Genomic DNA, 10,888 nt, shown 5'->3' on the forward strand with positions numbered 1-10,888 from the left:
TTCCCTTGGAAGATACTGGATCTTTGGGCAGCCTATGGTCCCATACCACAGTACCTGCATGTTACATTTTTGAATCTAATCACCATGTTTTCTCCTTTTTTGCCCCTCATTCCTGGAGGAATTCTCTGTAATAAAAGACAAAATCTGCTTCACCAGCTTCTTTCAGGCTTCACTGTCTGGAGAAATTGTGACGGAAGTGTTTTCATGGTCGCTGACATGTGCCGGTTTGCTGCAACTGAAAGGTTGTGCAAGTCCCATGAGGATCAGCCTGACAGGGGTTGTCCCCAGCAGGGGCTCCACACCCCCTCTCACCCAACGTTGCAACAATTCCGGTTTTTGTTCTTGCTGGACTGTCACCAAGTGCTGAGATGCAAATTCCTCTGCAAATAAAATTACTCTCTTGGATCAGTTCTCTTTCCAATTGTTTTCCTTCCAGTGATGCCTACAGTGACAATGGTTAGGTTGCAGCCCATTGCACTGACCAGCACTGTCTCTCTGTGTCTGTGTGCTCATTCATCTGTCTGTAGCTGTCCATTGTCTTTTGTCTTATGATCACTTTGAAGGGTGGAACTGTGTTTTCCTTTTGTCCTTAGACCTATGGGACTTTGGTTGAAAAACAGGCATCTTATGCCCTACAGTAACATAAGCAAGAAACAATAAGATGTTTCTTTCAGTAAGAGGACAAATGCTGAGTCCTTACTCAAGCAAACTCCTATTATAGTGCAGCTGAATGCTGTTCGAGTAGAAAAACAGGAAGAAGCTAAAGATTTGGTTCAAGAGAAAATATAAAAATGCTCACTGTCCTCAGCCTTCTGCATATTGATAAGCATGCAATTTGCACACTGGCATGATGAAGGGACCTTTCCCAGCACAGTGTAAGCAGCAGGCAGACACAGACATGGTCTGCTTACTGGGAGTAAGTGGAAAAGAAACCACATCATTTTGGTAGTGGTTTGCACAAGGCATATAGCAGGACTGTATGTCCTGATGCATCTTCTGAACAGTCACAGGGTGAAACAGGCTGTCAGTCTTCTAGGTTCTCAGAAACAGAAAATGGCAGTGATAAGTGTATGTCAATCCTTAAAAATGAAATGAGCAGTAAAGGAGAGTGGCATTCCAACCATTGCCCAAAATGTCTATGGGAAATACTCATTGGCCTGTGCCGCCCCTTACACTGTGCCTTGGCTTTGTCCATGAGGGACTAGCTGATTTGGGGAAGCTGTGTCAGGGCGTGAGCTGAAAGTTAACATTACCGATTGAATAGCTCTTGAGCCCTAGTTAGTTTATTGGTAGAGCTACAGCTTATATACCAGAAGCACATAAATACAAAAGATAAGGATTCAAAAGAAAACTGCAAGTTCACAGGCAAGAAAACATAAAAACCCCCTATAGATAAGAGCCTGGATAAATGGATTAATCAAATGACTAATGTCGAAATTCACAGTGTCTCCATGCCCTGTCCAAGTGTCCCCTTCCCTCATGTCCAAGGTAGGCATGCAGCTCCTCTAGGTGCTTCATAAACCAGTAGTATTGGATATCCCCAGTACATGACAGCTGACAGTCTGATTACATCAAATGCTTTAAAAAGGGGATAAGAAGCAAAGACATAAATGAGGATTTTTTAAGTAAACCCAGTTATGCTTATTTTGAGTATAAATGCATTCATGCATATCTTTTTTGAGAAACTTTTCAAGAATGAATGGATGTCTCATTAGACACATTTGCATATTCTTTTTCAAGAACAGCTAAGACTAAAAGAACTGTGGCATTATGACTCTAAGGAAGCCATTCCGTAATTTTGGAGTCTCGGACTTATTTATTAAGAGATGTCACGAATCAGAAATTTCAGTGACTTGACGATGCAGATTATCTCCCTTCAAGCTTACTCTGAAAGTGCTGCTTTTATTCCATGTATCCCTGAAACAGTCAATGAGGTACAAATTCAATGACTGGCAAGGTTAATACAGGTCAGCATAATTCATCCTTAAGTGTTGATCAGTAGCATAGTTACAAAGGAAAGAATTTGCTTTCAGTGTTTGCAAGTAGAAAGAAACTTAAGTTAGACTTAATGCAAGTTTACCAGAAGGTGGAGCTGGATAGTAAATCTAAACAATAGCTTGAAATTAATACATTCCAAGGATTATTTCAACTCAGAAATATGAATGTAAATGATCTACCGGTAGTTTTGTGCACTGTAATTCAGATCCTGCAACTACTAAAAGTTGTCACCTATCACCTGGACAGAACTCAAGTGATCAGAGTAGCCACAAAAGTATTCATTAATAATATAGTGGTAATATGGAAAAATACTGCAGAAGTATGGTTTGAAAATAAAGAAAATGAAATGCTAATTTTGACTCCAACTCTCTGAAGTGTTGAAATATATACATATATATGTGAAGAGCACGAAGACTTAAATTGAGGCTGCAGGGGAAAATAAACTTCAGACAATAAAACACATGCGTCAAGATAAATAGTTTTATCAGAGTTATTGTAGGCTATATCTTAAAATTATATCTCAGTGTATTTTACATTTCCATACTCCTATCCGCTGTAGGTTGCTCTATTTCCAAACAAATACTTCTTTGGGCAAGTGAGGCAGACATTAACTCCATCTTTTTGTCCTGATTCATGACAAATATCCTTGAAAGACCATCCTTCACTTTGGATGGCCAGACTGTCTTTGCTGGACCTTCCCATAGACTGTTTGTAAATCCATCTTCTCAGGGAAGACGTGGGCTTGAAACTGACTGGTGACTGGAGAGCCGCAAACCTGACAGCACATGGTCAACCTGCCAAGCATCCAACTGCTCTCCAGCTGATCCCACGGCTTCTGCAGGGCATGGTGGCACAGCACAGACCTCAGCTTTCATCTGGACCACATGGCTTCTCAGAGCAATTGCAGAGGTCAGGACCAAAACATATTGAACTCTTGTGTTTGTCAGTGAAATACTGTTCGAACAGGTTTGAGGGACAGGTGCACATTCTGGCTTCCTCCTTTTGGAAAGATAACCAGGCACTATTGTCCAGTGGTGCTGGGCATCAGGGCAGCATGACGCGCCCTTTTGTTGGTGATATTTGCAGTGATGAGTATTACGATGCCAAAAGAACTCCCAAAGCTAACAGGTATACACCAGCATCAGCCACAGATGAAGCCCAAAGTGAGAAGGAGTGCAGATGTCCTCACAATGGTCCTGTGCTCTTTCTTCAGCCATCTACAGATCATGATGGAAGCCAGTTTTGGTCAGGAGGTATCTGACAAATAATGAAGAATTGACACCAGACTCAAGGCCCACATTCACTCTGTTCCAATTGCAGGGAATCTCAGAATAAAGAGCTGTGAAAACCTGGTAAAAGCTGTTTGCAGAGGTTGTCCAGGAAAATGATTTTCCACAGGCAGAAAGAATATGGTAAACCTTTTCAGTGGAAGAAATAATAAATACAGAGCTCCATTGTGTTCCATCATAACTGACACAAGGTATGATTAATGATTAATGCCAGCCCAGTAAAGCCCTCTCAAATATGCCTCCCAAAAAAGGAAGAAGGCGTAGGGTTTAGGTCTTTAGCTGAGGTATCTGAATTAATTCAAATATGATTGTATCTCACATGCTTGGTCTTAATTGTCTCCTCCTGAAAATTCAATACCTGCATTCATGCTCCTGGGCTCCAGGGATTCCAGAGCACCACACTGTCCCCACTGAAAGGAAATGAAAAATCGGCTGATGCTAACCAGACCCCTTCAGCAACTTTACCCATTTAAGTGCTGTATCCTGCAGAGTGATTAATGATTTTTTTCCTTTTACATCTAACAGCAAAGAAAGAAGGAAAGAAAGAGCGTGTACTGTCGCTCACCTTCTAGCCAATAGACTACAAAGGCGTAGTTTGCCAGGATATTCACTTTCCTCCTGTGTGTGATTTATTTTTCATTTGTATCTGACATTGCCTCTTCCTTGGATATGGCTGAAGCCTGCAGCATCTTATCAGCAGAAGGTTTGGCTCGCTCTTGTATGTGACTAGCATTCTGCTTTCTTTGGGCCTGTTTAAAACTGCAACCTGAACCTGTTCACCAGCTCTTTATTAACATGTGTTTTATGGTACAGGTGTAATAATTAATCCAAATGGTTAGCAGATGTGGCTGTCTATCTCTGGGCATATCAGTTCCTACACACCACCTCTTAATCAAGCAGTGCCCAAGCAATGCCAAAATAAATGAAAGAAAATAAATTCCACCAAGATATTTATGTGGGCCACCTGCATAGGGAAATACCTTGGCCTTTGCCTGTCCCCTGCTCCAGGTGGCTACAAAAGGCTGAAGTCCCTTTATAAATACAAGTCAAATCAATCTTGCAGGGAGCTGAAAATGAAAAGCTGTGCTTGGCTCCCTAGTTTAACCATAATGAAATTTTGTACATGTGCTCTAAGAAAGCCTTCCCACTTCACCTTATTTATTTGAAATTTCCCTTCTTTTTACCAGTGCCAGCACCTGATGGACTTCACATAGTTCAGGTTGCTGGTTCTTGCCTCTGTTTCTGGCAAGCCAAAACTAAGGATCTTCTTTGTGTTATCAGCTGGACTCCGGGTGTTGCTTTGCAAATCACGAAGGCTGATGCCAGATTTTTACACTCCTGCCATTTCCACATTTCTTTTTTCAATTATTTATAGTCTTCACATGGGTAATTCCTGACAGATTTTCATCACATTCAGCTTCTGCTGGGACAAAAGGCTTTGCCTGTAAAGGGGTGGTTGTTCTAGCCTACCACAGGGGGAGCTCGTCTCTGATGGAAGCTGCAGCCTCAGCCTCCCTACAACATCATGGCAAAATGCACCTCCCACCACATGGGAAACGTCCACACATCTGCTGCATTACATCCAGATGCTCCACTCCAACAACAACCCTGAGAACACCATGGATAAAAAGCCAGGTATCCTGGGCTGCATTGAAAGAAGTGTGGCCAGCAGGTTGTGGGAGATGATTCTGCCCCTCTAATCTGCTCTTGTGAGAGTCTACCTGGAGTGCTGCATCCAGCTCTGGGCTCCTCAGCGCAGGAAAGACATGGACCTGCTGGAGGGAGTCCAGAGGGGGGTCATAAAGATGATCAGAGAACTGATATCCCTGCCATTACAGGTCCCTTCCTACTCCAACCATTCTATTATTCCCTGAGGTGGTGTGATATCCCCAGATGGACATCAGGTGCTCTCCAAAGCCACTCTGTCACTTCCCTCCTCAGCCAGACAGGGGAGAGAAAATACCATGAAGGGTTCATAGATTGAGATAAGGACAGGGAGAGACCATTCACCAATTACCATCACAGGGAAAAGACACTTGATTGGAGGAGGTTAGTTTGATTTACTACCAACCACATCAGAGTAGGATAACAAGAAATAAAACAAAGCCTCAAAAACACCTTCCCCCTACCCCTTCCTTCTTTCTGGACTTGGTTTTACTTCTGATTTTCTCTATCTCCTCCCCACCAGAGGCTCAGAAAGATGGGGAATAGGGGCTGAGGTCATAGACTCATAGAACGGTTGAGGTTGGAAAGGACCTTAAAAAGCATCTAGTTCCAATGTCCCTACCATGGGCAGGGACACCTTCCACTAGACTAGGTTACTCAGAACCCCATCCAGCCTGGTCTTGAACGCTTCCAGGGATGGGGAGTTCCCAGCCTTTGTGTGCAGGTCAGTTCATCACACATTGTTCTCTGCTGCTCCCCCCTCAAGGTGAGGACAGCTTACACTCTTCTCCTGCTCCAGTGTGTGTCCCTCTCACAGGAGACAGTCCTCCACAAACTTCTCCTATGTGAATCCTCCCTCACGAACTGCTCCAGCATGGGTCCCTTCCATGGGGTGCAGTCCTTCAGGAACAAATTTCTCCAGTGTGGATCCCGCATAGGGTCACAAGTCCCACCAGCAACCCTGGTCCAGTGTGGGCTTCTCTCTCTGTGGTGCTACAGGTCCTGCCAGGAGCTGGCTCCAGCGTGAGCTTCTCTTGTGGACATAGCCTTCAGGCATCCACTTGCTCTGTTATGGGGTCCTCCACAGACTGTAGGTGGATCTCTGCTCCACTGTGGATCTCCATGGGCTGCAGGGAGACAGCTGTCTCACCATGGTCTTTGCCATGGGCAGTAGGGCAGTATCTTCTCTGGTGCCTGGAGTACCTCCTCCCCCTCCTTCTTCACTGACCTTGGAATTTGCAGAGCTGTTTCTTTCACCTATTCTCAGTCCTCTCTTCTAGCTGCAATTGCTGTCACACAGCAGCTTTTTCCTCTGTTGAAGTACATTTTCCCAGAAATGCTACCACTGTTGCTGATGGGCTTGACCTTGGTCAGTGGCAGGTCTGTCTTGGGGCCTCTATTGGACAGGGAGGAAGCTTCTGGCAGCTTATCACAGAGCCAGCTCTATAGCCCCCCATTGTCATACAAACCCAGTACAGGTGGGCAGAAATTTTGCCAAAAAAGTGTTGGAAAGTAAAGTTTATGAAGAATGGGCACTGAATACTGCTTACATCCATGGCCATTGGATTCTCAGTGAACGAGAAGCAGTTAATTCTGGGAAAAAGCTGTGCATGATAGAAGAAATCAGCTGACATCCTTATTTATAGCTAAAAATCTGTTTTATCCACATAACAAAAAATGCAGTTATCAGTGCACCTAGTTCCATCACAGGCACTGCTTAATCCTTAACAACTATGATGCTAGACTACATAGGTAAAATGATGTGCCAAAAATAATATTTAAATAAATTAAAGCTGATAATGGACCTGTACCTTACTATTTTAACCTGTAAGCTAATTTCCTAATAAAAAAATATAGGAAAAAGTTTCCTTTAGGTTGTTGTTTATCTATTTGACAAGTTTTGTCTAATAAGCCTGTATATTCACTGCTGCCACAGATGAAAAAATTGAACAGGTGGATCATTGGAGTGAAGCTTAATGCACTGATTATCCTGGTACAGTTTAAATATTTATTGAAAATTGACATTTAAACACAAGGGGAATCAAAACCTTTTTCAGTTTGAACTATTACTGCTTAAATATCCCCACTATTCAGTCATGCTAGAGAGAAATTACTGAACGAAACCAAGCACATTATTCATGATTAAATCTGTGAGACCTATTAGCTATCAGCTTTCCATTAACTAGTCTGAAACTCTATGCCAAGAAGTGTCACAGTCTGCTTAGAACAGCAGTGGAGCCAGCTTCAACCAAATGGCAGCAGCAGCTAAAAACTCCCAAACTATGCTGATTTCATAACACGTCTCCCCATATTTTCACCCCCACTATGCAAGGTCTGAATGTTGGAATGAACTGTCCTTGATAACATGGAGATGCCTAATAGTTCTTGGAGTCTGAAGTCTCTTCTTTTCTTCTTACAGAGGTTTTGGAACACAGATGTTCGCAGAAGTGTGTTAAATGGATTACACTTCCATTATTTTAACTTGTTTATTTGCAACATGAGAACAGCATGAAGTAAACACCTGGGAAGTTTCAACTGGAAAAGATCAGATGTTCTTCAGTTATAAAGGCACAAAAATAGCATCTTTTTAGAACAAGCACATAAAAAAAAGTTCAGAAAAGCCATATGTTGTGTAACTTGAAAACTGACATTTTTCTTGTGGCTTCCAAAAATATCCACTTCTGCACCGAGACTAATGCCTGTTACAGTTTAGCCAAAACAGGGTCAAAGCAGGTGGTTTAATATTAAAGTCCCATATCAAATTAACTATGATATTTGATATCTAGTAAATACTCTTCAGGGCAAGTTGAATAAGAGCCCTTATTATACACAACAGATTGGAGTAAATAAAAAGTGTGAGACAAACAAAACATCCACTCTCTGTAATGAAGTATTCCCTCCACCACCCATTCTCAAGGGAAGAAAAAGAAAAGGAAAACCAGCGGTCAGATGAAATACTTTAGATGTGAAGGAAGCATGTGTCTGGCAGCCTCAGACACGCACATGAAAAGTAGACTGTTGGAACTAAAGGGTTTCTCCATATGTTGAACTCTGACTCTCCCATTTCTTCCAGAAATGATTAGCTAAGGATATTTTCCACTTTTCAGTCAGAGAAAACAAAATGCTGCAGGGAGATGTTAGATGTTCCACTGGGAAATGTACATCTTCTTATCTCTCTCTATGAGTATTTCTTCCAATCTTTCTTCTCCACCTGCCCCAGACCCCAAGCCAAGTTTCACGGGACTTATAGTTTCCTGCATCTTCCTGTTGATCATTTATAATTACTGGCATGAGATTGGCTTTTTTTTTTCTGCAGTTCTGTGCAACGTCCTCAGGAAACTAAGATTTATTTAAAAACTATGTTAATGGTTCAGAAAAATCCTTAGCCAATTCTTTTAAAACTCCTGACTGCAGTGGATATTTGTTCTTTGGTATCCTAAGGACAAATCATGTATGTTGGAGGTAAGACATATGGCACAAAAGCAATGTGTGCAGCTCAAACAGGCTCTGTTTATCCTGTATCAGTGGTAAAATACACACAAGTTACACAGCTTCATCCAAATTTGTATTGTCATTCCCTTCACAAAGCTGCCAGAACCGCCTCCTTTGCTTGTTCTTGTCCATCTGAGAAAAGGAGGAGGATGGCTGAAGATGCAGTTGGTCGCTTTGTGGATTGCTGTCTGCCCACATTTCTACTTGTTCAGGTTTTTTCCTAGGCCCTGCTTTTGCTGTTTTAGCTCCCCAATCATTCACATATGTGAAATGTGCTTTGTAGATATGAACAGAGGAATGGTTGTCTCTCTGGTCACTGTACTCAATGCCGGTTGTACTTAAATGCCAATGCAGATATTCCAGATTGTTGAAGTTTTGTGCTGTGCATGAAAGATGGAAATTATGCAAAAAAACCTGCTTGGCCAAAGGACCACAGTAAAAAGCCTTAAAGATGAGAGGGAGAATTTTGGACTTCCAGAACAGGGCTGTAAACTCTAGCAATCTTAAAAAATGTAAAATATGTACATATCTGTGTAAAAGTTTTCCGACAACATTGCCTATAAAGAGGAAAGTAGCATGACCAAATAAAGCAGATGCCTGTCTAAAACTGGTAGGTAGAATTCTGGAGGCTGAGGCAGAGCTGCTGGAATCAAAAATTAGTATGTTCAAAGTGGATTTATGTAAAATAGGTCTTGTCCAAGCAGCTTGAGATATAGGGGAGATCAAGTTTTAAATACAGTGCATAAAGATTAGTGTGTCAATAAAATAGTCTTCAGTATGAAATTTCACTTGGTGTCACTATGTGTTTTCATTCAGAAACTGGCAGAGTAAAAAATTAATGCAGCATATGTTAAATGTTTTAGAAATGAAATGATAAATTGGAAAGTGATACTATAAATCTGGAATCTTTGTTAAATAACCTGGTTTTATCTGGAGCCCTATATGGGTCAGTTTTCAGAATTAAACTACTTAGTATTAGTATCAATGTCCAAGGGAAAAAATATGCAGTTACTACTGACAAAGACTGAATATGACACAAAGATTATGGAGTGGGAGAAAAGAAAAAAAAAAGAAGAAAAAACAATGATGCAAACCAGATTGCCTGGTGAAACAGATGCAAGCAACATATTAGGAAGTAAAGACATTCTTCTGAAAAAAAAAAAGAAACCAAGTCATACAGGCGGAATATACTGTATGTGTACTCTGGAGGGTGCTTGGGACCACAGTGAGTACGCAGCCAAATAGAGGCTCCCTGAAGACCTTCAGAAAGGATTACAGAGGTGAATTAGAAATGACAAAATCGAATATAGGCATGGTATTTGATGACAATGTGACATAACATCTATATTCACTGGTGTCCACAATCCAAGCTGGACAGCGAATAGGAAAAGTCTCATAGGAGAATTAGGAGGATAATTAAAAGGCTGCAAAACTCACACCAAAGTAAAAGCCTACAAAAGAGTTCAGTCTCTTGAAGAATGTTGTAAAGATGACTGTCAATATCTACCTACACTGAGATCATTGTTTTGTTTTGTTTGGGTTTTTTTGTCTACTGGATAAAGATGTAACAGGATCCAATATCTGGAAATACAAACACAGTAACTTCAGACCAAAAATAAGGCACATATGTTTTTACCAGAGAAGGACAGCTAATCATCAAAGGAACAGATCTCGTGGTTATATAAGGTCCTCTATCACTGGCAATTTGAAAATTAAGATTGACTGTTTCTCTTAAAGATATGTGCCTTACTTCCAAAAGGAAGTAATTCAGGGAAGAAGTGGTTTGGCCTATGCTCTCCTGGAGGTCAGGATCAACGTGCAGGCTGCTCCCCTCTGACTTTATAAACCATGAATCTGTTCCTTAATTCTTTCATGGGGAGGTCTATTCTTTTGGGCTTTGCTTTTCTTATTGAATTGAAATTAGACATGATTGCATTTGTAGCATTAATTCTCCCAGACAACTAATAAATCAGCCACATATTTTGCCTGGGATGTTTAGTTCACTTTAGCCACAAAAAGACTAAGGAGGAACTTGGACTGGAACATGGGTATTACAAAGGGAGGAAGAGATAGCTTTATGGGCTGTGATGAGATGACCTCATCCAACATTGCCTTCCTTAGATGTCAAAACCCTAATTGTTTGGAATTGTTGTTCTCCATTTGTTATTTGCTCATTTTCTCTTAATTGAGGCTAAACTTAAAAACAGAGTAAAAAGTTACAATGGAGCCAAAGCAGGATGAGCGCTCTTTTTTCCACCCCTCTGAAATTATCCCAAGTTTTAACTTGAAGTGGGTTTAATCTAAGGACTCCAGCCTCCCTGTAGCCACATGTTGAATCAATTGAAAAGCAACCAACAGGTAAATATCTCTAGCACGGCACTGCTAATAATGTAGCAGACCTTTAGCAGAAGAGGAAACCCTTTTGACCCCTCTTGTGAAAGCTT

At 41.3% G+C, this 10,888-nt stretch overlaps 2 long non-coding RNA genes across 2 annotated transcripts; one reads left to right on the top strand and one right to left on the bottom strand.

Moving 5' to 3' along the window:
• Positions 1–1,793: 1,793 nt before the first annotated feature.
• LOC135406697 (uncharacterized) lies at positions 1,794–5,490 on the bottom strand. The gene is made up of 3 exons (XR_010426429.1): positions 5,417–5,490; positions 3,646–3,697; positions 1,794–1,917 (listed from the first exon to the last, which is right to left on the bottom strand). It is a non-coding gene; the product is annotated as an uncharacterized LOC135406697 (long non-coding RNA).
• An 87-nt stretch (positions 5,491–5,577) lies between these two features.
• Positions 5,578–7,487, top strand: LOC135406702 (uncharacterized). The gene is made up of 2 exons (XR_010426432.1): positions 5,578–5,676; positions 7,372–7,487. It is a non-coding gene; the product is annotated as an uncharacterized LOC135406702 (long non-coding RNA).
• Positions 7,488–10,888: the final 3,401 nt, after the last annotated feature.

This window comes from Pseudopipra pipra, chromosome 2 (genome assembly GCF_036250125.1).
Source record: "Pseudopipra pipra isolate bDixPip1 chromosome 2, bDixPip1.hap1, whole genome shotgun sequence".
NCBI classification, from domain to species: domain Eukaryota; kingdom Metazoa; phylum Chordata; class Aves; order Passeriformes; family Pipridae; genus Pseudopipra; species Pseudopipra pipra.